We start from the raw sequence: 27466 nt of genomic DNA, 5'->3' as shown, positions 1-27466 counted from the left end.
GTAATCAGTATTTTGTGGGACTTCCAGGAAGTCTTCCTTAAAGTTGAAGTCTCATGCCCTTCTCACCCTCTTCCTCCTTCCTGCTGCTTAAATCTGGGGTTCAGGCTGTTTAGAAAAAGTCATCCTAGAATATGAAGATGAGTGCCACACCCTAGAGTTGGAGGAATAAAGGGTAGAAGGAGCCTAGGTCCCAGATATCTTGAGAGCCACCATCTCAGCCCAACTGCCTACTTCCACACTTCTTTTATGTGAAGGAAAAATAACTGTCTTGTTTAAGGTAGTATTTTTCAGGTCCCCATTACCTATAGTCAAACTAATTCTCAACAATACATACTCACTGACAAAATCATGTTGTCTGAAGGGAATGTTTCTCAAACTGGAGTGGATGAGACAATCCATTGGGGTACATGAAGGAAACTTTAGAAACTAAATTTTTTTTTTGCGGTACGCGGGCCTCGCACTGTTGTGGCCTCTCCCGTTGCGGAGCACAGGCTCCGGACACGCAGGCTCAGCGGCCATGGCTCACGGGCCCAGCCGCTCCGCGGCACGTGGGATCCTCCCGGACTGGGGCACGAACCCACGTCCCCTGCATCGGCAGGCAGACTCTCAACCACTGTGCCACCAGGGAAGCCCATGAATTTACCTCTTTAAAAGTCCTTCCTCTATATTCAGTCTGACTGCTAACATCTTGAAAGGATTCACAAACCATTTTCTACTTTTTCTCATGCTCTCAAATTCATGCCAAGACTTTATATACTTTACCCATCTCAGGCCTAACTTGGTACTGGTTTATGCCCAAAGTCAAGGAACCAGGACTTTCCAGGATGCAAACAAAATGCATCAGGAACTTCCCTGGTTCAAAAAAAGGCTGCTATCTTTGAATAGCATCCTTCCTAGAAAGCACTCAATTCTCAAGAAATAATTCCTCTAAATCTAATGTGGTTAAGGACACACAAAGTGTGTCCTTAAGGACACACAAAGTGAAAATGCCAGGGAGCGGGCTTCCCTGGTAGTGCAGTGGGTTGAGAGTCTGCCTGCCAATGCAGGGGACACGGGTTCGTGCCTCGGTCTGGGAAGATCCCACATGCCGCGGAGCTTCTAGGCCCGTGAGCCATGGCCGCTAAGCCTGCGCATCCAGAGCCTGTGCTCCGCAATGGGAGAGGCCACAACAGTCAGAGGCCCGCGTACCGCAAAAAAAAAAAAAAAAAACAAAACACCAGGGAGCAACCAAAAAGGCTCTTGAAAATTTTCCCTGGGGAACATTTTGCCCAGGAAAAGTATAAAACCATTCAGCTTCTACTGATGACAAAGACAGAAATCACAAGTGATTATGGGATAAAATGAAAACGAAAGCCTACAATTACAAGGTAATTTCTGGGATGCTAGGAGTCTGGCAATACAACCAGAGTTGTTGATCAGATGTGAAAAGTACAAACATCAGAAAATGAAACTCACTAATTTTTCCTGAAATGACCCAGGAATTTTTTTACTCTAGTATCTTTCCTTTCCACTTTGTTATAATCCAATATATTTTAAAGTACATGGCTTGCCAGCTTGAGAAAGGAAATCACACTGAGCTCTCTGCAGTCTACCTGCCAGATGTATCATTTTCTATTTCTAGAGTCTGAATTGTTTCAGATATAATTCTTAAGAGCTTTGAGTAGAGGTTTATTTTTCCAGTAACAGTCAATTATATCTATTTAAGTCACCTGCAATAGTATGCAAGTGACTGTATATTTCTTTTATAAGTTCTTTATATTTTTCCTCAGTTCAAAACCTTCAGCATAAGTTACTGTGCTACCCTCACTCAAGTCGAAAGGAGCTCTCTCATGGTGCTAAAAGGGCACAGAAAGTACCCACTCGGAGTTTATGTTCTCTGCATCACAAAACCAGCCTTTCCTCAGATCTCAAAAAACAATGTGTTCTGGCTGTGAACCAAATATCAGCAAATTACATTAAGCAGTTACTGTTAACAAAGAAAACAAGACAACCAATATTGCAATATATTTCCCATCCATATGTAAATAGAAATGGGTGTCTAAGAAAAGCAACTGAGAGGCTACATGCAGTGTCCCATGTAATCCCACACTTGGTACTCAGCAGTCACAAGAGCAGAGAGCTCAGCGACTCTCAGGAGCCCACACCACAGCCCTCCAGTGCAGCACCCCTTTAGAGGAGGTATGTGGAATCTCTGCCATCTCTTACAAGGTCTGGCATTATGAAAGGCACTCAGTGAAGAGCAGTTACTACTACTAGGGTCTCTCTCCTGCCCAGGCCTAACCTTAGGTCCTCTAGCATCTTTCAATTCATACACTATTGCCACTTGTGGTATCCCACATCACTTTCATCTCTCCTGTCTACTGGCTCCTTCTTTCAGTCTACAATAAAGTGCAGGGTGCCCTATTCCAAAACAAGAAATCTCCACATCCGTGCTTTCCTCTAGTAACCTTCCTCTCTCTGATCTGTTTCAAAGAAAAGGTACAAATTTCTGCTTGCTTCATACCTACTCACTTGCTTAAATTCTTCCCATCTGCATTCTGCCCAAATTTCTACTGAAACTTTCTCAAAAGTCACTAATGACCTACCTTCACAAAATCCAGTCCTCATTCTCCTTGATATTTTTTTTTACCACCATACCCTCCTATCCTTGGACCTCCTTGACAAAATATGCTGATGTGCTGATCTCTTAAGTCTTCCGTCTCCATAGCTACAGCCTCCACACCTAACGACTCCCTTCAAGATTGTTTTTTTCCCTCACTCTCCTAATACTCTACCTATCTCTGGGGGTTTCAGTTCTTCAAATACTACTTTTATGCACATGATTCTCAAATCTCTATCTCTGACCCAGTCCCTGTTCTCAAACTCCAGACACACCTGACCTCTGTGCTCTGCTTGCATATCAAATTCAACATCTCCAAGACATCATCCCAACTTCTGTCAAGTCTCTTCCCAGTTCCCCCAATCTTGGTGACAAAAACAAAATTACACTCCTAACACACTCAACTCACTGTAGAAACCCTGAGGTTAAAAGACTCTTTTACTTCCTTTGTTCTTCACAGTATGACTATTGTCAAGTTCTGGAGAATTCTACCCCTTCACGGGTCTCACTTCCACCACTAACACTTCCCCTTGCATTCCTACAGTCATCGTTTTCAGTTCAAGTCCTCAGTACTCCCTACCTGGAGAAAAAGCAAAAATCCAACTGGTTTCCTCACTTCCCTTCTATCTTGCCTGTTGCAGCCAAATCCTCCATTCCTATGCCTGGGCTTCAGTCCATCAGTCTTTGCTCAAAGGCCTTTAGAAGGTCAATGCCACAATCAGGTCAAGACACATCAGCTTTAACCTCTACGACCCTCTGAAATTCTAACAGCAAAACCTATTTTATCTTCACAACTTCTATCCATTCCTTATACACCTGGTTCTGTTAACTGGCCTTGTAAAATTCCTCCACCTCAGCTCAAAGCAATGCCTTCTTTGAAAAATGTTTCCCTTTCCCCAGAAAAGAACAACTCACCTGTCCATCTCAACTACCACCTTCTGTTTCAAAGCCTACTTCTGGTCCTACGGCTTCCACTCCCAAAACTGAGATGCTGCTTAAAACTGGGGCTTTGGACTGCTCTTGGTTCTTATACATATCAGTTCAACCACTTTTACCAGGCATCCTACCCTATGTGAGAGATGTGGCAGTTTATTTCTCTGTGCTTGACTCATATCCATTCCTGAGGTTTAAGTTCCTCCAGGACAGGGACTATGCTTCCGGCTTGGCCTATCCCTTGGAACTGTATTCCCAGCTGCATTAATGTGGCAAGGATACACTGAATGGGATCCAGGTACAGAGCAATAAAGTCTAAAGAAGGGGTATGTTTCCCCAAAATACTGATGAAAAACCTGTAGTCTCAGAAAACTGAAATTCCACTCAAACTACCACAGGTCAAGCACTAAAATACTGAAAAAGGCTTAGTGTGTAATACTAACTGGAGCTGGACATGTGCTGTACTCAGTAGAGAATTTCAATAACATTCCTTTGAAAAACAGACTACCAAAGTATATCAACTGAAGCTACTTCTGCCTGACTTACCACGGATGTTTCTGGAGTCTCAACATTGCAGCTTCCCCTCTGGTCTGATATACCATATATAATGTTTGCTATCTGCCTTTCAAAAGTCCCCAATTTTAAGTACATACTTCCTACCATCACTGTATTGCAATTGGATCCTTCACACATCTGAAAACATCCCTGTAAAATGCTGTTAGAAAGCCAGGGAGCATCACAGCAAAGATACATGCTCTTAGTGACTACTCTTCACAGGTGGACAGTGTGCCAAGTATACTGGGCCCAGCCCTGCCCCCTGATTTTCAAGGCCAAGAAAATTCCCAGGATGGGAACAATGGCATTATCAGTGGCTGTTGCAACCTCTCAAAATCAATCACAACAATGACAAATTAAGGTGCCCTGACTTAGATGTGGATGGAGCCTACCTTGCCCCTGTTTCTTTACTTTTGGGGTTTTTTGGCCGCGCCGCACAGCTTGCAGGATCTTAGTTCCCCGACCAGGGATTGAACCCGGGGCTCTGGCAGTGACAGCGCTAAGTCCTAACCACTGGACTGCCAGGGAACTCCCCTGTTGCCTTGCTCTGATGTCAGTTACTACTCTACAGGCAACATGAAAGCCCCACAGTCTTCCTGGTATAGTCTCATTCACAAAGTTAACTGACAACCACACCAAAAAACTCAGAAAGACCTTCTAACTCTGTGTCCAGAATGCTTTAAGCTACAGCAATAGGGTGAACTCAACAAGGCCACATGGGTGGCTGTCTGCGGCTGGCATTCAATGATCTAGTGGTTAAAGCACAAAATACAATAAAGAATTACTAATCGCTATTTAAAGGTTTCTATTAGAAAGCAGGAACTTTTGTTTTATTTGTTCAAAGACTCAAAACTTATCAAAGGTTGGAACTCAGTACAGGACTGGCTCTGCTGCTAAGAAGCAGTGCTGGGAGTGAATGGCAAGAGGTCACCCTTCTGGAAACCACCACCTTCCTTCCATAAGAGGAAATAAGGGCTGTCTGGACACAAACATCCTCCCTGAACAGCACTGAGGACAGAGGGGAGGGAAGAAGGCAAGAACAACTTTTTTATGATGTGCAAATCCTGGTGGACATAGTCACAAGTACTTGGAGCAATGCCCCTTTCAAGGGTGATTCTTCTGCTGGCATTGATGATGAAGCACTTTCCGAGGCATATACCTCACCGGCCCCATCAGAGGCTCGGGTTTTTGGAGGACAACCACTACTGATACACTTCACTGCCACATCTGATAGTGATGCCTACTGCTAATCACAGGCTACTTGTGGCTCTCAACTCTATTTCTGCCTCACCCTATTACCTGACATACAACTTCAAAAAACACACTATGCTAATCATTCTCTGGTTCTCTCGTTAACGATACAAATGGTGTCATAAGTTTCAAAATATGCTATACTACAACAGATCTTAAACTGCGTGGACCTTGATCAGCCACCATGACAACTTACACTGGTATATCACAATGTACCTGTTACACATTTGATAGGAACTGATTTGATCCTGAACTCCTCCAAAGGCAGGTTTAATTATCATTCATTTTACTAATGAGAAAAGAAGCTTAGAGTTACTATATTTTACTGAGTATAAGACCAGTATGTCATTAAAATATATTTTCAAACTGAAAAACTGTTCTAGCATATAAGGTACACAGTTCTAAAACTTCCAATTTTAGAGAGGATGCTGATATGTAACTTGTGCAATTGGGATAGACAACAAAGGATTTACTCATTGCCAAAGAGCCCTACAAATCAACCAAACTCCATTAGCCTAAATTTCTGCCAGTAAACAGATAAAATACGCCAGGTCTACTAAGCAAACATGTCATGGAAGCCCTGTGCCAACTGACACACAATGAAAAGCATGTGATGTCCAATTGGTCAGGGGGAAAGGGGATAGGGGAACATGACACATACGGAAAAACATTATTCTACAGCGTGTTATATATTATACAGTGGATGTATACACACACATATAGAAGCTTTCTTAAAAAATATTTCAATTGAAGTATAATTCATAGGACTTCCCTGGTGGCCCAGTGGTTAAGAATCCACCTGCGAATGCAGGGGACACAGGTTCGAGCCCTGGTCCCGAAGATCCCACATGCTGTGGAGCAACTAAGCCCGTGTGCCACAACTACTGAGCCCATGAGCCACAGCTACTGAAGCCCGCGCACCTAGAGCCTGTGCTCTGCAACAAGAGAAGCTACCACAACGAGAAGCCGATGTACCGCAACGAAGAGTAGCCCCAGCTCGCAGCAACTAGACAAAGCCCATGCACAGCAATGAAGGCCCAACGCAGCCAATTTTTTTTTTTTTTTTTTTGCGGTATGCGGGCCTCTCAGTGTTGTGGCCTCTCCCGTTGCGGAGCACAGGCTCCGGACGCGCAGGCTCAGCGGCCATGGCCCACGGGCCCAGCCGCTCCGTGGCATGTGGGATCTTCCCGGACCGGGGCACAAACCCGTGTCCCCTGCATCGGCAGGCAGACTCTCAACCACCATGCCACCAGGGAAGTCCCCCCAAATTTTTTTAAATAAATAAATTAATTTTAAAAAGAATCTGCCTTCCCATGTAGGGGATGTGGGTTCGAGCCCTGGTTGGGGAACTAAGATCCCACATGCTGCGGGGCAACTAAGCCTGTGTGCTCTAGAGCCCACACACCACAACAGAAGATCCCACATGCCACAACTAAAGACCCGATGCAGCCAAATAAATAAATAAATATTTTTTAAAAAAGAAATATAATTTACATACTATACAATTTATCCATTTAAAGTATACAATTCTGGGGATCTCAGTAAAGCATAATGATTATAGTTAATGATACTGTATCATATACTTGAAAGTTGCTAAGGAAGTAAATCTTAAATGTTCTCATCACAAAAAAAAGAAATGGTAATTTTGTGACGTGATGCTTTGGTGGTAATCACTTTGCAATATAAGTGTATCTAACACTTTGTACATACTTACACAATACTATATGTCAATTATATCTCAATAAAGCTGGGAAAAGAGGTATACAATTCAATGGTTTTTGGCATACTGCATTATTTTTAGAAGTTGTGATAATATATAACAAAATTTGCCATTTTAACTATTTTTGTGTATAACTGTGATATTATGATATATATTTATAATAAGAAATATACATATATTTCTTATTTGGTCTTCATCCCAGCTCCTGGCACACAGCTCCTAAAACCTTAGTAATTTCCTAAGCGACATGTGCAATGGAGAGTTATTGTTATAATATTTGGTCTTTTGGCCTCAAATAGCTCCAGTGTAATCAGGGTGAAGAGTGTCTTGTTATTCATAACAAGCTCTTTTCAACCATACGTGAGTTTAAGTTAATGAGGTGACTTTTGGAAAATCCCCAAGGATGGGGACTGGTTGCCAGGGGAACCAACCATGTGATAAGAGGGTTGGAACTTTCAGTCTACCCCCCACCCCCAAACAGGAAAGAGGGGCTGGAGGTTGAATTAATCGCCATTGGCTGGTGATTTAATCAATCATACCTGCATAATGAAGCCCCTCCCAAACCCAAAAGGGTTCAGAGAGCTTCCAGGTTGGTGTTGTGAGAGTGACACACCCGAAGAGCTCTCTGTGCTCCTTCCCACATACCTTGCCCTATGCATCTGGCTGTTTCTTTTATAAGAAACCGGTAATCTAGAAAGTTAAATATTTTCCTGAGTTCTGTGAGTCACTCTAGCAAATTAATTGAACTCCAGGAGGGGGCTGTGGGAACCTGGGGATTATAAAGCAATAAAAGCAGAGCTCTGGGGCTTCCCTGGTGGCGCAGTGGTTGGGAGTCCGCCTGCCGATGCAGGGGACACGGGTTCGTGCCCCGGTCCGGGAAGATCCCACATGCCGCGGAGCGGCTGGGCCCGTGAGCCATGGTCGCTGAGCCTGCGCGTCCGGAGCCTGTGCTCCGCAACGTGAGAGGCCACAACAGTGAGAGGCCCGCGTACCACAAAAAAAAAAAAAAAAAAAAAAAAAAAAAAGCAGAGCTCTTTGGGTCTTAAATGACAGATTCACAAAATTAAAAGTTGACTTGATTCAGATATAAAATTTGAAACTTTATTTAACCCAAACTCTGCTTGCTTTGGTAACTAAGCCAAATTTCTTTCAAATGAAATTACTCACCTAACAAAATTCTGTTATTGTATCTTTAACCTCAAAACATTAGGGACCCAAGTCTAACTAAGGAGCTTCACCTCCATGTGTCTTACAGAGTGATTTACATTGCTCTAAAGAGGTGAGACCTATACTTGGCCCAGGTTAAGGTCTCTGGAAGAATCTACTTATAAAGAGAAAACATGCAACTTAAACCATCTCCATCTACACAAGCCAAGAGCTGTTGAAGGGTACTGGGAGACTAATTTGGCAACAATCATTTAATATTATTGGTAGCCTTTAAGCAGAAAAAAGGCTTTCTTGAAATTCATTTCAGGACACAATCTATATGAGTTCTCCCAAAATAAAGTAGCATAAGGTCTTACTGCAAAGGACATCTAGCCCAGGATCTAGCATTCCAACTTTTTTTCTAAAAAATTCCTTAGGCAGTCATCAAAGTACCAGCAAGATAATCAGCTTACTCAAGCCACAAGCTAGAATTTTTCAAGCTCCCAAAGAGAGCCCAGATATGGTAGCAGCAGATCTGAAGTGATGCCCAGTACGATCTCTGGCAGATGCATTCTGCTCAAGCCCTCACAGAAAGCCAAAGAACTCTGATCTCAACACAGGCAAAGCAGTTCTGAGATATAGAGAGCTTTAGTTTGTGGCTCACGTTCCTATCTAGTCTCAAAGTTATGTTCTCCCAACCCTGTCTGTCCCAGTATTATTAATGGTGGAGGCTGTCTTCCAAAATGATTATTTCCAGCCACTACGAGCTGATCTGTAAGCTTCTGAGAGCTGCCCCAAATTCTTATACTGTTCTGCTAAAACTTTATTTAACCTAGGTTTACCCAGACAACTTAGGCTATTCCAGAGTTCTTTTGCCTTACCAAATCATCTATGTAAGGACATTTCCTCATGATGACACAAATGGAGTAATGCTGAACCCTGAATATAAACCACTGCCTTATTCTTAATTCTAAAAATTTTATTTTCTAATAATGAAGTGAGACCCCATTTGCAAAAGGGAAAAGGCATTTTCTTAGATGGAATGAAAGCAAACAACAAGCCAGCACCTATTCTGGCTTTCCTAAAAGTGCCCCTTCTTCTCCAAATCAATTCTTCTAATACAAATTTCAATTCCTTGAGTCATGCTCTCAGGTAGGTGTGAGGAAAGCCAAGAGTACAGTAATAATATACAAAGTGTAAATGATAGGCTCAACTCTTTCAGCTACATTTGCATTTTAACAGAGCCTATAAAACCCAAATAAACACTTAGTAGATGATTACTCCATGAGAGATGAACCTTCCTTGATTATTCCTCAATCACTCTCAACTTACACTGCATATGTAAAAAACAAACAAACAAACAAAAAAAAGGTGGGGGAGGTTTTACAAAGAAAAGAGAACAAAGACTAAATCTCAAAAGTCTTAAGATGTCAGAGGGAAGCAATAAAGAAAACCATGATACAAAGCACAAGGAAAGAAGTGTTAAAAGAACTGATTAATACCCCAGGAGTTAATCTTTTGGGGTTAACAACAACAAAAAAATTTTTTTAAAGGTATTTCACGAAGTGAGCACATCCATGTAACTACCACCAAGATCAAGAAACAACACCATCAGCAATCCAGAAGGTCCCATGTCCCCTTCCTCCTAAGTCATTCCTGGACTAGTCTGATTTCTTTCACTGTGGATTGGTTTTGCCTGGGTTTAAATTTCTTTGCTGATCTTGAACTTTGTTTGGGGCTACTTTATTTTAACAATCTTTCAGATTGTTAAATTCATCCAGATTGCTTCAAATAGCACTTGGTTTACTTTCAAAGCTGTGTCGTATTCTGCTCTTGACTGATTATTTGGGCCTTTTAGGAATACTGTTATGACAAATCTCGCACATGTTTGGTATACTTATTTACTAAACAATTTTGTGAGCTTATACCTAAGAGAATGTTTTGCTTTAGTATATACTACTAAACAGCTTTGCAAAGTAGTTATATACTCCCACAAGCAGTAAATGCTTCCCATTCAATGATACTTTTTAAATTTTAGTCAAGTTGGTGGGTGTGTAGTGATATCTCATTATGGCTTTAATTTGCATGTCTCTGATGACTAGTGGTGTTGAACACCTTTTCCTGTGTTTACTGGCCATTTTGGAAAGCTGCTTTTGTGAAAAAGGATTACCTTGAACTAAGAAATTCAATCCTACTGGGGAACTAAGATACCTATGAAACATACTAAGATGTAGATTGAGATTTTTAACAGAAGCCAAAAGAGTAACAGAGTAGGTTAGACTATCAATCACTAAGAAGCAGATAAACAGATTTCAGAGAAATTTTAAGACTCACTGAAAATTATTCTGGGGTACCTGGTAGGTGGTGGGTGCTTCATTTTACTCCTTTAGTGCATACACTGATTAAGAGGTCCTCAAAGTTTAACATGCATCAGAATCACCTGGAGAGAGGGCTTGTTTAAGCCCAGATTAATGCACCCACCCCTAGAAGTTCTGATTCAGTAGTTCTGTGGTAGGGGCTGAGAATCTGCATTTCTATCAAGTTCTCATGGGATGTTAACACCACTAATCTAGGGACCACTTTGAGAACCACTGAAGTGTTCTAGATAGTCACCTCAATAGGACTATTTCATTAATTGAAAACTAAAGACTAAAGGATTAAAAATACAGAGAATTAAGTCAATTATTAGTGCCTTACAATATTTGCTTTTGGTTCAGTGAGTTATTTTTAATTTCCAATCCAATTTAATCTAGGAAGACTCTAGAATGTTGTACACTAAACTCTAGGTGCTAAACAGCTCCAGAAAGCCTTCAGGAAGCTATTCAGACAAATGTGAGCCAACATCATGATTACACAAACATGAGGAAATCACCAGACTGCTGTGTGAAATGGAGAGAACTGAATGTTAATGCATCATTGTAGTGTACCTACCCAAGTGCAGGAAGCAGCCACTCTAACAGTTGAAAAGTGTCTGAAGGACAGACCACTCCCCCACACTGTGCAACCAGGTAAGCAAGACAGGCAAGAGTGCAAATAGGCTGTAGTCACCAGAGGGAATCATTAAGACTTGTAAAAAGAAGTGTGAAAAGAGCTGGCCACCACTTATAAGTCTTACTGTAGCAGAGCTTCCTGAAACTCAGAAAGCTACTACCCTTGCTTGACAGATGATGATCTGAACCCCTCCATGAGAGTAAACAGACTTAAGACACACTAGAACCAAATCGATGACTTCACAGCAACTCAAACATACTCAACAAATCTGGCAGCTCTCTTCCCCTGGTATGTAAATGACATTCTGAAAAGAATGTGTACAAAAAAATCATAAAAGGATAGAAAGCTAGGGAAAACGTGAAATATATTTTTACAACCACAGGACTTTTGATCAAATATATGGAAAACTCACTTAAGGAGAAATAATTCAGAGTCATCACCGTAAGTTACATATTAATTGAATCCATCCTTCCTTCCCTTCCTTCCTTTCTTTCAAAAATATCTATCTGGCTGCGCCAGGGTGGCTGCGGCATGTGGGATCTTTTTAGTTGTGGCATGCGGGATCTAGTTCACTGACGACGGTTTGAACCCGGGGCCCCCTGCATTGGGAGTGCACAGTCTTAACCACTGGACCACCAGGAAAGACCCTTAACTGAATGTTTCACAATGTCACCAAGATTTGCTTGGATAGGCAAAAGAGAAAAGGACACTAAAACCTGCAGGACTGCTTCTTGATGTTTGCAGGGGAGAGAAGGGTGAGAGTAGAGTGTTTAGGGATATGGACTCTGGAACCAATTGTTTATTAGTTCAGGGCCTTGTTCTGCCCCTTACTGGTTAGCTGAGTGACCTTGGACAAGTTAGCCTTTCTGTGCTTCAATTTCTTTATCTGTAAAATGAGAATACTAGGCGATCCCATAGGGCAGTTATGAGAATTAGACATGTTCATATAAAGGAAAAAGTCTATAACGGCATTATTCAAGTATTTGCTATTTCTGGCAATTTCCCTTTTATTTTCTACAAAGTGGTGGGAGACAAGGCTTCTTCACCTTTAAATGCCTAACGTTCTAGGTACAAGTAAAGAGAAAAAGGAAGTTGGGGAGGGGTGGGTGCAAAAAAAGAAAGATGATCTAAATAAATGCAAAGACATCTGTGTTCATGGATCGGAAGATTTAATATTGTAAAGGTGGCAATACTCCTCAAATTGATCTACACATTCAATGCATTCCTTACCAAAATCCTAGCTAGCTTCTTTGCCAGAAATTAAGAAGCTGCTCCTAAAATTCATATGGAAATCCAAGGGACCCAGAATAGCCAAAACAATCTTGGAAAAGAAAAATTAAGTTGGAGGACTTCCTAATTTCAAAACTCACTACAAAGCTAGTAGTAAACCAAAAAGCAATGTGGTACTAGTATAAACACAGACATATAGACAAATGGAATAGGACAGAGAACAGAAATAAACCTTCACATATATGGTCAACTGATTCTTGACAAGGGGCCAAGACCATTCTATGAGGAAAGGACAGTCTTTCCAATAAACAGTACTGGGGAAACTGGATATTCACTTGCAAAAGTTTAGACTCTGACCTTATACAATAAATAAAGTTAACTCAAAATAGATACAAGAGGAAAACTATAAAAACCTTAAAATACTGAGGAAAAATCTTCCTGTCACTGGGTTTAGCAAAGATTTCTTGGATATGACACCACAAGCAAAGTCAATGAAAGAAAATTTAAATTGAACCTTATCAAAATTAAAAAGTTTTGTGTCTCAAAGGGCACCATCAAGAAAGTGAAAAGACAATCCACTTTTGAGGAGAAAAGATTTGCAAATCACCTATCTGATATGGGATTAATATCCAGAATATATAGAGAACTCCTAAAACTCAACAGCAAAAAAAGAAGCAATCCAATTCAAAACTGGGCAACGGAAAATATACAAACAGCCAATAAGCACATGAAAAAGACAGTCAACATCACAAATTATGATGGAAATGCAAATCAAAATCACAAATACCACCTCATACCTATTCAGATGGCTAAGATTTAAAAAAACCCAAAAAAACCCAGAAAACAGCAAGTGTTGACAGGAATGTAAAATGGTACAGCCACTATGGAAAACAGTATAGAGGCTCCTCAAAAAATTAAAAATAGAATTACCATATAACCCAGCATTCCACTTCCGGGCATATACTCCAAAGCAGCAGTCCCCAACCTTTTCGACATGAGGGACCAGTTTTGTGGAAGACAATTTTTCCACGGAGCAGGGGTGGGAGTAGGGTGGGGAATAATTCAGGTGGTAATGCGAGTGATGGGGAGTGACAGATGAAGCTTCAGTCTCTTCTCTTGCCCGCCACTCACCTCCTGCTGTTCCTAACAGGCCGTGGCATGTTCCTAATGGTCCACGGCCCAGGGTTTGGGGACCCCTGCTCCAAAAAATTGAAAGCAGGATCTTTTTTTTTTTTTTTTGCGGTACGCGGGCCTCTCACTGTTGTGGCCTCTCCCGTTGCGGAGCGCAGGCTCAGCAGACATGGCTCACAGGCCCAGTCACTCTGCGGCATGTGGGATCATCCCAGACCGGGGCACGAACCCGTGTCCCCTGCATCGGCAGGCGGACTCTCAACCACTGCGCCACCAGGTAAGCCCTGAAAGCAGGATCTTGAAGAGATATTTGTACATCCATGTTCATAGCAGCATTATTCACAATAGCTAAAACATGAAAGCAACCCAAGTGTCCATCAACCAAGGAGTGGATAAGAAAAATGTGTTATATACATACAAAAAATTATTCAGCTTTAAAAAGGAAGGAAATTCTGCAATGTGTTAAACATGGATGAATCTTGAGGACAGTATGCCAACTGAAATAAGCAAGTCACAAAAAGACAAATACTGTATGATTCTACTTATATTTTAGAGTAGTCAAATCATAAAAATAGAAAGGGGAATGGTGTTTGCCAGGGGCTGGGACGAGGGAACAATGGTGGATTAATGTTCAATGGGTACAGAGTTTCAGATTTACAAGATGAAAATAATTATGGGAATAGATGGTGGTGATGGTTGCACAACAATGTGAATTTTTTTTTTTTTTTTTGGCTGTGCCACGTGTGGCTTGCAAGATCTCAGTTCTCCGACTGGAGATTGAACCTGGGTAGCAACAGTGAAAGCCCGGAACCCTAACCACTAAGCCACCAGGGAAATCCTGATGTGAATGTATTTAATAACCCTGAACTGTACACTTAAAAATGGCTAAGATGGTAAAATTTACATTATGTGTATTTTAACTAAAAAAAAAAAAAAAAGTGATTAGTAGACCCAAGTCTTCACACTGATTTAGAAGAGAGAACAAATCAGTTTTACAAAAGAAAAGGAGGTTTCCCTTCTTTTGCTGGCTGGTGCCTGTATTATGCCTATAGTGGCCACAGGCTGGCTGTCAAAGGCAATCAGCCTGACAGCCCATGTCAGGATTTAGGAAATGATATCTGTTTCACTTTGGAAAAGGCAACATGTAACGAAAAATATAGATCAAAGAAAATTTATGGCCTGTCCTAGGCCCAGGATTCCAAGGAAAATTTACAAATTTTAATGGTGGCATTAGAGAAACTAAATAAAACTCAGGAATAAGTAAAACAAATCATGGTTATTAATATGAAAGAAGAGATAATCAAAGGGAAAAATGGGGAATCAAGTGAAAATTTTACTTAATGAAGAACAGCGAAAGAGTCACCTAACAGTTCTTCAAAGAGCCCAGAGTGACAAGTGCAGCTAGCAAGTTGTTGCAAATACCGTTGTGATCTGGGATTTTAAGAAACATAGCTTAATTACAGTTTATCTGGAAGGCAAGTAGAAAGATGCTTAAACTAAGGTACCTGCAGGATTCATGAGACATTTCAATGACAATATAGCAAACACCTAGTACATGTTTATACACCAACCATTAATAACTACATAACTGCCTACAAAGTTGGCTTTACTAAGCAATTAAGTTAATATAACAAACAACTTCACCTAGAATTAGTTAAGAAGGGTGTAGGATAGAAAAATCAGCTCAAGGATCGAAGTTCAGAAATTTAAGCCTGGATCATGAGGCCACCCCCAAGCAGACACCTAGGTTTTAAGGACTGCACTGCAGAAGCAATGTTTTCCAACAATCTTCTCTGAAATTAAGAGTTGTCTCCAGGTAAACGGTCCAATTCACTCTAGATCTATTCCATTAATATCTGTACCACAATACAATTTTGTAAAAAGTAAAAGCATATTTTGGTCCTATATACACTTTCCTTCTGCCCAAGAAGCCTCCCCACCTCTTCTCTATCTACCAAATATTTACCTTTCAAGATGACGAAGTTACTTCTTTCCTGATCTCCTCTTCCATTTCCTTCCCCACACAACCTCCTTTATAAATATCCTTATACCTATTTATCATTCCTATTTAAACAAGACTCCCTCTACCGACTGAAAGCTAACTTAAGGCAGGGACAGTTCTATTCATCTTTATATCACCAATGCCAAGCATGTAGCGCCAGACACCAGTAGGCTCTCCACATGTGTTTGCTGAATGAATGAACGAAAGCCACTGTGTAATTTACCACTGGCTGCTACATACAGAAGTAAAAATTTGACTTCAATCCACCTTTGAAAGGAAGCACTTGTGAAGCTCTCCTCAACACATTTAAGATGTCACTCACACCTAAATTATGCATAAGCAGGAAGGAACCCAAAGACTTCAACAATAGTTATCAATTGAAATATAAAAATAATGAAAAAATATATTCAGGGATGCAGAGTCATTGCTTGAAGCATGAACATAAGAGATAGCATGTCTGGGTTGTATTTACTCCCAAAGCTGGTACTGTTACAGTTTCAATGCCCAACATGGTAGCCACAAATCACATGTGACTAATTTTTTAATATTTTAATTAATTCAAATTCAAAATTTCACTTCTTTGATCACACTGGCCACATTTCAAATGCTCAACAGCCACATATGACCATTGTATTCGATAAGCAGATACAGAACATGTCCACCATCACAGAAAGTTTACCAGACAGGACCATTCTAAACAATTCTCCCACGGCTATTTGGTAGACACAGGATTCTTATTCAATTTTCTGCATGCTACAAGGATCTGCCAAAGAAGACATATCCATAATTTCACGGTATAGAATTTTCTGGAAAACATTACAGCAAATATCAGGTCATTTAAAGATAAATTCTAGAAGGCACTCTCATCTATTACCCAGTCCCAAGTTATACACTTTTAATGAGTGGACTGTATGGTATGTGAATTACATCTCAATAAAACTGTTACCAGAAAGTTTCTTTTAATTTAAAAAAAGTCTGGAAAGTGTGGCAGAGACTCCTCACTGCCTGCCTCAGATCAATCATTTCCCTTCCTGGTCAAATGGCTGCCAATAATAAAGACTACATCCCCCACCTCTGTGGCAGCTAGGTGGGGTATTAAGGTCTAGCCAATGGACTGAATGTAGAATTGATGCAGGGGAGGGGAAAACTGCTAGAGTAGAGTTCTGAGGAGATTAGAGGGGACTAGCATCTAGCACACAAGTGGAGGGGGCTAACCCTGGATGTGAATTATGGACTCCCAAAGGACCACTCCATGATAATAGACGAGGAAGCAGACCATAACAGCCAAATGTAGGTGAGTAAGCAGATGTAGAGGTGGACTCTTCTAATGGCTTCCATTTTCTCAGTTAATTAAGAAGAGAGATCATCAGTCAACAGGGAAGCTGGGGAAGGGAAACAGAAGGTTTGATCGAAGGAGGTACTGCCATATTGTCCTAAAAATAGAATAAACAGGCTAAGGAATCTTAGTGGGACTGCTGGGCAGTGCTTAACTTAGGAAAGAGCCACCTTTGAGGTTAGGGGTCATGAGTTCCAAGTGAGACCAATCAGCATACTTTTTTCCAGACAATCAGTTACAGGGTAGAATAAGTAAAAAGTTGGATTTAACAAGGGCCGACCTTTTGCCAGATAAGATGAAGTGAGAATAGAGTTAAGAATATATAAAAGGGGGTGATTACAGTGATGAACTATGAACACTGAGGAGGAAAGTGGGAACTGAAGAAGATTGAGGGGTTAGTAAAAGGGTAATAAGATCAATGGATTGTAAGCACCAGTGTGACCGAAGAATTTCAGTGTCTGAGTATTAAAGGGATTAAGTCATAAAAAGAGCACGCTATTAATGTAGGGAGCAACTTCTCTGAAGGGCTATTGACAACGTTAGAATTTAAACTGCATATATTGGGAATTCCCTGGCTGTCCAGTAGTTAGGACTCTGTGCTTCCACTGCAGTGGGCACAGGTTCGATCCCTGGTCAAGGAACTAAGATCCTACATGCCTCGGGGTGCGGCATACATACATACATACATAAATGCGTACATCGTTTGAACCAGCAATTCTATTTACAAGCATTTATCCTATAAATATATTCATATGGATGTAAATATTTCTGTTCAAGAACACTCACTTCAGCAATCGTTTTATTATTATAGTAACAAAAGATTAGAAACAACCTAGGTGTCCCTTTTGAGGACTGGTTAAATATCCATACAATGGCACATTATGCAACCATTAAAAGAAAAAAGATCTGTGTTAATGAATGATCTCCAAGATAGATTAAATTTAAAAAAATAAGGTGCTAGGACTTCCCTGGTGGCCCAGTGGTTAAGAATCCGCCTTCCAATGCAGAGGACGCAGGTTCGATCCCTGGTTGTGGAACTAAGATCTCACATGATGCAGGGCAACTAAGCCTGCATGCCACAACTAGAGAGAAGCCCGTGCACCTCAACGAAAGATCCCGCAGTGCCTCAACTAAGACCAAAAATAAATTAATTAATTAAAAGGAAAAAAAAAAAAAAGGTGCTGAGTATTTACACTCTCATACCATTGTGTAACGGTGGAATGTACAGATATATAGAACAGGGCCCGGGAGAGGTACACAAGTAACAGTCACTGAAGAACAATGAACACTGGTATATACACAGACTCTCTCTCAAAAACTTCACAAGAAACTCAACAACGGTTGCTTAAAAAAAAAACAATGGTTGCTTCTAGGAGCCATATATCCTTTTGCATTGTCTCAATCTATAAGATGTATGTATTATGTTTTTGAAAATGATTAATAAATTTTATTTTATTTACTTATTTTTGGCTGTGTTGGATCTTCGTTGCTGTGCGTGGGCTTTCTCTAGTTGCAGGGGGCGGCAGTGCGTGGGCTTCTCGTTGTGGTGGCTTCTTTTGTTGCGGAGCTCAGGCTCCAGGAGTGGTCTTCAGTAGTTGTGGCACACAGGCTCAGTAGTGGTGGCGCACGAGCTTAGTTGCTCCGCGGCATGTAGGATCTTCCTGGACCAGGGATCGAACCCGTGTCCCCTGCACTGGCAGGTGGATTCTTAACCACTGCACCACCAGGGAAGTCCCTTAATATGACTGACTTGGAAAGGTCTACATAGTATATTAAGCCAAAAAAAAAAAAAGGAAGAAACAAAGTACATATGCAAGACTCCATCCTGGACTCTGATCTCCTGTTTACTGAATCTGACAGATGTGTATTGCCCCCTCTCTCCCACATAACTTCCCTAGGCTAACCAACACTGTCCACCCTCTCTTCCCTATAAGGAGGTAAAACAAGATTATCTGTGTTCAAGCAGTTTAACACTGCGAAGGGCTGATTCGAACCACTCATAACACTCCCCTTCATCTCCTTTTGGGCCAAGAGTTACGCCCTCCCCAGAGACGACTCCCTGGCTACCCCAGCACAAATTCTTCTTTACCCCTGAACTCTTATAGCTGTTTCCCAAATGACTGTGTAAGCTTGCCATCACTTGATACTCTGAACTGGTAGAGAGAAGGCTCTTGAAATCAGGTGCTAGGGTTCAAAGCAGCTGTGAATCTTTGGATAAGTTACTCAACTCCTCTGTGCTTCTACTTCCTCATCTGTACCAATGGGGAAAATAATGGTTCCTACTCTCATTGGATAGTGGTAATTATTGAGTTAACACAAGAAGGAACTCAGAATAAACAATACCTAGCACATAACAGCTAATGTTTTACTGCTGGATACTATCGTCTGTAAGCTCCAGTAAAAAAAACTATACAGCAGTCCCCTGAATCCACAGGTTCTGCATCTACAGATCAAAAATATTCAGGAAAAAAAATTCCAGAAAGTTCCAAAAAGCAAAACTTGAATTTGTCACACGCCTACAACTATTTACATATAATTTACATTGAGTTCACAATTACAGCTTACCCTTGAACAACACAGGTTTGAACTCCACAAGCCCACTTATACTCGGTTCTTCAATAAGTACTATAGGGCTTCCCTGGTGGCGCAGTGGTTGAGAGTCCGCCTGCCGATGCAGGGGACGTGGGTTTGTGCCCCAGTCCGGGAGGATCCCACATGCCGCGGAGCGGCTGGGTCCGTGAGCCATGGCCGCTGAGCCTGCGCGTCTGGAGCCTGTGCTCCGCGGCAGGAGAGGACACGGCAGTGAGAGGCCCGCATACCGCAAGAAAAAAAAAAAAAGTACTATAGGGCTTCCCTGGTGGCACAGTGGTTAAGAATCCTCCTGCCAATCCAGGGGACTTGGGTTCGAGCCCCGGTCCGGGAAGATCCCACATGCCGTGGAGCAACTAAGCCCGAGCACCACAACTACTGAGCCTGTGCTCTAGAGCCCACGAGCCACAACTATTGAGCCCGCAAGCCACAACTACTGTAGCCCGTGCGCCTAGAGCCCGTGCTCCGCAACAAGAGAAGCCCGCACACCGCAATGAAGAGTAGCCCCCGCTCGCCGCAACTAGAGAAAGCCTGCGTGCAGCGATGAAGACCCAACGCAGCAAAATTAAATTAAACAAATTAAAGAAAAAAAGTATCCTCTAATAAATAAACACTATATTATACTATACTATACTATCACACAATCCTGGTTGGCGGAATCCAACTGAATATGGGACTTGAGTATACAGATTTTGGTATCCAGGGCAGGTCCTGAAACTAATCCCCGTGTAAACCAAGGGACAACAGTATTTATGTTGTATTAGGTATTATAAGTAATCTAGAGATGACTTAAAGTATATGGAAGGATGTGCACAAGTTATATGCAAATACTACACCATTTTATATAAGGGATGTAAGCAGCTACAGGTTTTGATATCTGTGAGGATCCTGGAGCCAATCTCCTAAGGGATAACTATCTTCATTTCTATACTCCCTACAATGCCTAGCAAGGTCAAAGATATCACTGAACATAAGTATGTGTTTGCCAATTGAATTAATGATAAGAAACCTAGCTCTCCTAAGTTAATGGATAAAAATGTGTTGGTATAAGAACGAGTTAATTTTCTAACTTTTGAAAGGAAACTTTCAAAAGCTCAAGTTACTAAAAATAGACATTAGCCTTCAAATTTACTTCCTCTTAGTTACTTCCCTTCTTTTCTGAACTGGCCTGAAGTCTCATTCTTCAAGTAGGAAGGTATTTCTTTTCAAACAAGACTTACAACTAACAAACCATTGTATATAAAACTCCCTAGCCCCAACATTCATGTATGAAACAACATCGAAAGGAGAGAAAAAAAAGACTAAATGTCTATCTTGTAACCTTAGATATGGCAAAAAGCCTTGAGGAAAAGACCAGTACTCTGGGAGTATTTTAGAGGGCAGCAGTTTTCAACCATGATGAAGAGATTCATTACAGGGGATCAAAAACAATTTGTTAATAATAGCTAAAGTACTGAAGATTGCAAGCAATTTATTTTTTCCATAAATTAGAACAGATTCAAAGTTACCCGAATACAGTGGTATTTTTTCCTAAAATGAAAATTTCCCCAATCTAGTAAAAATGTTTTAAGGCCAAGAGGTTTTTTTGTTTTCTGTTTTTTGCGGTACGCGGGCCTCTCACTGTTGTGGCCTTTCCCGTTGCAGAGCACAGGCTCCGGACGCTCAGGCTCAGCAGCCATGGCTCACGGGCCTAGCCGCTCCGCAACATGTGGGATCTTCCCGGACCGGGGCACAAACCCATGTCCCCTGCATCGGCAGGTGGACTCTCAACCACTGCGCCACCAGGGAAGCCCAGGCCAAGAGTTTTTAAGGCCTATAAGCATTCCTTTCTTGCATTCTATTAAGTCTTCCCAAGCAGAAGAGAAAAGGCCTGGAAATTGTGCATTACCACTGTTATCTTAATTTGTGAATAATCCTGATTATTCACTGTAGTTGGAGGAAGGTGTAAAATCACATGCACTCTAACCCCTGCACCATCCAGATTCAGGAAGGGGACAGCTGACACAAGCTCTCAGAGTTCCAGGCGATTCTTATCCACCAACCTTCCAACCCAAAACACTACCACCAACCTTACTTGACCAAATGTTACTTTTGGGTTTCAAAATCTGAGTCCCATCCTGAGTGTGTCTCATGAGCATACAACATCTACTATATGGACTACCCCATAAAATCAGAAATATTCATTACATGGATAGGTCCCACATAGACTAGCTAAAGAAAAGATTCTATGAGAAATTAATTTCAGTTTTAGGTAGCAACAGAGTAGAAAGAAGGCAGTTTACAGTAGCAGTAAAGGAGCTATTGATACATTACCTGAAAGTTATCTTACTAGCTTTGTGCCCCTTTACAGTTTCCTTATCTGTCAGGGCTGGCATGAAGATTAAATAAGGTATTACACAAAAAGAGCTTACCTATTCTGAAAATATAGGTCAATGTTCAATAAATGTGTGTCATCATTATTTAGGTCTTATTTTGTACAAATGGCAACTCCTTCCTTCAAATTCCAACTGTCCAGAATTGAAGACCAGTTTATAATATGGCCTGATCTGAAAGGAATGTTTTTCCTAAAATGAAACTTTTACCAGTCCAGCAAATAATTATTTTTCTAAAGTGCATATGCCATCCATACCTCTTTCCACCCTCTTCTTTCTCATTAAAGAAAAAGACTTAGCTTTTCTCTCACTGCCTACAAGTACAGGCCCACAATTCTTCATCCAAAAGCCTTGGGGTCAGATGTTTCTAAATTCAGAATTTTTCAGATTTAGAAAGGTAATATGGTGCAAATGCCAAATATTCTGTAACACACCCAATGGGTTAATAGTTCTTCAGTGAAATAAGTAAATAGTCACACTAAGCAGGATAAAGACTACACAACAACTCATCAGTTCAGGTTTTGCCATCAAATGAGTCTGTGGTTTTTAGAACTTTCTGAATGGCAATTATGAAATCCTTAGTCCAATGTCAATCTGTTTTAAACACACAATCATATTCCTCTTACTACTTTCTAAGCACCTTTTGTAATGCCCTCAAGTCTGATTTTTCCATGACCAATAGCAATGATGTTATCTCAGAGAAATGGTTTGAGCCCCTCCTGACATTAAAACAAAATAGGCTTTAAATTAGGTGAGTTGGGGGTTGGGTGTGTTAATTTTGATAACTTGTTTAGGGACCACACATTTTACAATAATTTTCTTAAGACTCACAGTTATTCTGCCTCTGAACACAATTTTTAGTTTATTTTTGGCAGATAAAGAGCCACCAAAGACTTTTGAGATGGTGCTACCAGGTTATAATGAATGTATTATATATACAGACATTTATTAGCCAAACATTCATTTTAAGCAGGCACAGAAAAGTTCTCAAGCCAAGAAACAGAAGTAGAAATCATTCAACTGAATAACTGTACTGTTTCTGCTAGATCAAGATCTTTACAATATTTTGGAAAGATAATGAATAAATTTCCATGCAGAGAAAATAATCACAGCTTGAAAAATTACTAATTCGGCATACTTGAGATAATTATAATTCTACCTCATAATTCTTCAATGGGACTAGTTACACAAAAGAAACAGTGATGACTACGGCAAGCTTTCTACTGTTTCTCAACCACCCAAGAAATAAAAGCATTTAACACCAGCATAGCTTTGGACGTGACTTAATTTTTACTTTTTTTTACTTTTTTTTTTTTTTTTTTTTTTGCGGTACACGGGCCTCTCACCGCTGTGGCCTCTCCCGCTGCGGAGCGCAGGCTCCGGACGCGCAGGCTCAGCGGCCATGGCTCACGGGCCCAGCCGCTCCGCGGCACGTGGGACCTTCCCGGACCAGGGCACGAACCCACGTCCCCTGCATCGGCAGGCGGACTCTCAACCACTGCGCCACCAGGGAAGCCCCAATTTTTACTTTTTTACTGCATTCATTATTTTAAACACAGTGGACACAACAGATTAGAAGTTGAGTTCATAAGACTTGTTAACATCCATATGCTTCAATTATATAATACAGTTGAAATTTCACATTGTTTATTTCCCTCCCTAAAGAAGTTGTTACAAATCAGTATTGTACATATGACTATTACAAAAATTGTCTAGTCTTTTGGAAACTAAACTTGACAACTTAAAAGGAAAATTTAAGATACATAAAAATCCTGTGAATTTCATTATGAAGGGTGATGATCCTAGTGTACATAATAACTTACCCCCAACCCTAGGTTTTGTCAATGTTAGTTTCTGTGGAAGGGAGTAGTGTCAATGCAAGAGGTGCAAAAAATATTTTGGATGAAATGTAGGTGCAAAATGTCATATTGCAGATAAGGAAATGACTATAAATCCCAAGCCACTAACTTATAAAATTATAAAACCCGAGGCATACAACCACCCTTGGCCAAAACAATAAAATATCCTATAGCTGAGGATATTAAGCCATCTTTCTTCCGTCTTTCCTCTGCCCTGAATGAACGTCACCCACCCTTCCCCCACTTAGATAACACACACTTAAAAGGCTAAGTCACTTTCTCTCAAGGCCTTCCCCGGAACAACTTAAATCAGGTCCCTTAAGTACTCTGAGCATGTAACATTTCTCTCGGGACTTCCCTGGTGGCGAAGTGGTTAAGAATCTACCTGCTAATGCAGGGCACATGGGTTCAATCCCTGGTCCGGGAAGATCCCACATGCCGCGGAGCAACTAAGCCCGTGTGTCACAGCTACTGAGAATGTGCTCTAGATCCCGCGAGCTACAACTACTGAGTCCACATGCCGCAACTACTGAAGCCTGCGCGCCTAGAGTCCGTGCTCCTCAAGAGAAGCCACCGCACTGCAATGAAGAGTAGCCCCCACTCGCCGCAACTAGAGAAAGCCCGCGCACAGCAACGAAGACCCAACGCAGCCAAAAATAAATACATAAAATAAATTTATTTTTTAAAAAATTAGCATTAAAAAAAATTTCTCTCTACTTCACTCGTCACACCCCCTCCAAACTTTCTTCCTGCCAAACTCCAATTAGTGTAAGAGTCACCTCTTATTCACCATTGTTGGACGAGCACAGGCACAAGCATGTAACAGTTAAGTGTTCAAATAACCAATTCCAAAAAATACATTTCCCAGAGCAAAGAAGCTTATATAACCAATTTGCTCCATGCAAATTTTTAAAAGAAAACAAGTTACAAGATTAGCTGTGTACACCAATGGTGAGCTACCTCCTAAGACACAGTTGTAGTAGTTTAAGAATTCACCCTCATAGAATTACAGAAACCCCTCATATAATCAGGAACTTCAATCATCTGTAACAATGAGTGTTAAAACTCAGATCCTATGAACTTACTTGCTCTAATTTTACACAACTCTGCAAGTCTAACTGGCCAGTAGCTCAGTTCACAGTAGTTTAGAAAAATGCATGCTTGGCTGAGAAAGAGGTGTAGCCTATGACATGAAAGTAGAAAACCCTGTAAATCAGGCTCGGAAACGTAAAATGGGGAGGGAGGGAAGTGCCATTCAGGCCAGGCCAGAGTCCTAAAGCAGTGCAACATACTCCAAGGACAGACCTTAAAAATCCTCTAGGAGGGGACTTCCCTGGTGGTCCAGTGGGTAAGACTCCAAGCTCCCAATGCAGGGGGCCCGGGTTCCATCCCTGGTCGGGGAACTAGATCCTGCATGCATGACACAACTAAGAAGTCTGCATGCCGCAACTAAAGATCCCACACGGCGCAACTAGACCCGGCACAACCAAAATAAATATTTAAATAAATATTAAAAAAAAAACATCCTTTAGTTGCAAAGACCTCAATCATTATGCAGGGAAGCTTAAGGCCCAGATACTATAAGAGAAAAAGAAGACATTCACTACAGGAATAAAACAAGTTTTAAAGCTTAAAGATGCAAGTTATCCAGAACACAAAGACACTATTTCAGTGGTTTAGGATCTCAAATTTTCTACAGGAGCCATACTTCCTGTACATAAATACACATGAATGAAAGTTTACAGGATGCCCTACAATGCACCCTCCTGAAGCAAAGCTATCAGGACTATAAAACGGAAAATGAAAGTCAAAATTCAGCCTTTTCTTCAGATAGTCCTAAAAGTAACAACCAAACCAAAAACAGATTTTTGTTCAAACAATAAACTTGGTTGAAAGGAAGTATAGATTTTTCATAAGCACTCCCTTCTCCAGTACCCTCCTCCATTCCACTGCTTTGGTCCTTTGTTAAAATACACATACAAATGAACAGAATATATACTACTTCCTTAAGTCAGAGGAAGAAACTGTGTTTCAGTGCAATGGGCAGAAATCTGTCCTATCAACTCCAGGTTCACCCATACCTAGCACTGTGACTAGCACAATGGAAACACCATTAAACACTTGGGAAAGTAAGTTGAAAACATAAAGCCATTTATTTTGTTTATGGACTACATTGGAAACCTCTGGCAAGGAGGTGCAAACTACCATCTGTCCATTTGCTCATAATGAGCTTGAGCCTGGTACTATCAACATTATTTGGCCATCCTGATCAAGCAGTTGCCAAGGGTCAATGTCAGTTCAAAGGCCCTTGGAGACCAAGAGCAGCAGGCCTAAGGTACATAATAAGGGAAAGCAGAGGAGAACAAGAAAGCCTCCAATATACTGCCAAGTGGGAATCATCCCAGACTGAAATTCTTCTTTGCGGGGTAGGGGGGAAAGAAACACTCCTGAGGGAACATACCTTCTGGCTTCCTAAATAGGAGCATCATATCACTGACCTCAAAATGTAAAAATTTCAGGGTGAAACTTAAATATTGGGTCGACAAAAAAGTTCGTCCGGGTTTTCCCGTAAGATGTTATGGAAAACCCGAATGAACTGTTTGTCCAACCAACAGATGCAAAGAATCAGGATTTGACCTTGTGCAACCTTCTTCTCCACTTACACTGTCCCCAAGACAATGCCTGTCTGGAGAACTAACACATAGAGTAGAATGAACCGAAAGTCCCAAGCTGCCTAATGTCCTGTTGAGATGTTTCAGCAATGACAGTTCACAGACAGGCACTGTATTTTGGAATAAAAATCGCTATTCCTCTCAAGGTTCCACAACTAACAGACTGAAAACTCTTTAGGGTGGGGCCTGAACATCCATTTAAAAACCTTTTTTTTCTTTAAATTGAGGTGAAATTCACAGAGTATAAAGTAACCTTTTTAAAGTGTATAATACAGTGATATTTAGTACATTCACAACGTTGTGCGACCCCCAATTCTAAGTTCCAAAACATGTTCATCACCACCAAAGAAATCCTCACACCCACATTAAGCAGTCAGTCCTCAGTTTCCCATGCCCCCAACACCTGGCAACCACCAATCTGCTTTGTCTCTACAGATTTACCTATTCTAGATACTTCATATAAATGAAATCATACAATATGTGGCCTTTTGTGTCTGGCTTCTTTTACTTAGCATAATGCTTTCAAGGTTCATCCATACAGTAGCATGTATCAGTGCTTCATTTTAAAAAAATAGCTGAATAATATTCCATTGTATGTATATACCATATTTGTTTATCCATTCACCTGTTGATGGACATTTTGATTATTTCCACTTTTTGGGTATTTGAATAGTACTGCTATGAACATTTTCTTCTTTTCTTTTTTTTTTTTTTTTGGCGGTACGTGGGCCTCTCACTGTTGTGGCCTCTCCCACTGCGGAGCACAGGTTCCAGATGCGCAGGCTCAGAGGCCATAGCTCACGGGCCCTGCCGCTCCGCGGCATGTGGGATCTTCCCGGACCGGGGCACGAACTCACGTCCCCTGCATCAGCAGGTGGACTCTCAACCACTGCGCCACCAGGGAAGCCCTGCTATGAACATTTATGTGCAAGCATTTGTTTGAGTATCCGCTTTCAATTCTTTTAGGTATGTACCTAGGAGTCGTAAGGTAATTCTGTATTTAGCTATTTGAGGAACAGCCAAACTATTTTCCACAGTGTATACTTTTAACTATCTTGCCAAATAATCAACAAGACCTAT

At 41.1% G+C, this 27466-nt stretch overlaps 1 protein-coding gene across 6 annotated transcripts in view; it reads right to left on the bottom strand.

The window, feature by feature from the left end:
• RHOA (ras homolog family member A) overlaps positions 1 to 27466 on the bottom strand; it is a 52554-nt gene that overhangs the window by 16014 nt on the left and 9074 nt on the right. The gene's annotated exons all lie outside the window — the stretch shown is intronic.

The sequence above is a fragment of the Phocoena sinus genome, chromosome 11 (assembly GCF_008692025.1).
Source record: "Phocoena sinus isolate mPhoSin1 chromosome 11, mPhoSin1.pri, whole genome shotgun sequence".
In the NCBI taxonomy this organism is placed as follows: domain Eukaryota; kingdom Metazoa; phylum Chordata; class Mammalia; order Artiodactyla; family Phocoenidae; genus Phocoena; species Phocoena sinus.
This window is presented reverse-complemented; position numbering and strand designations above follow the sequence as displayed.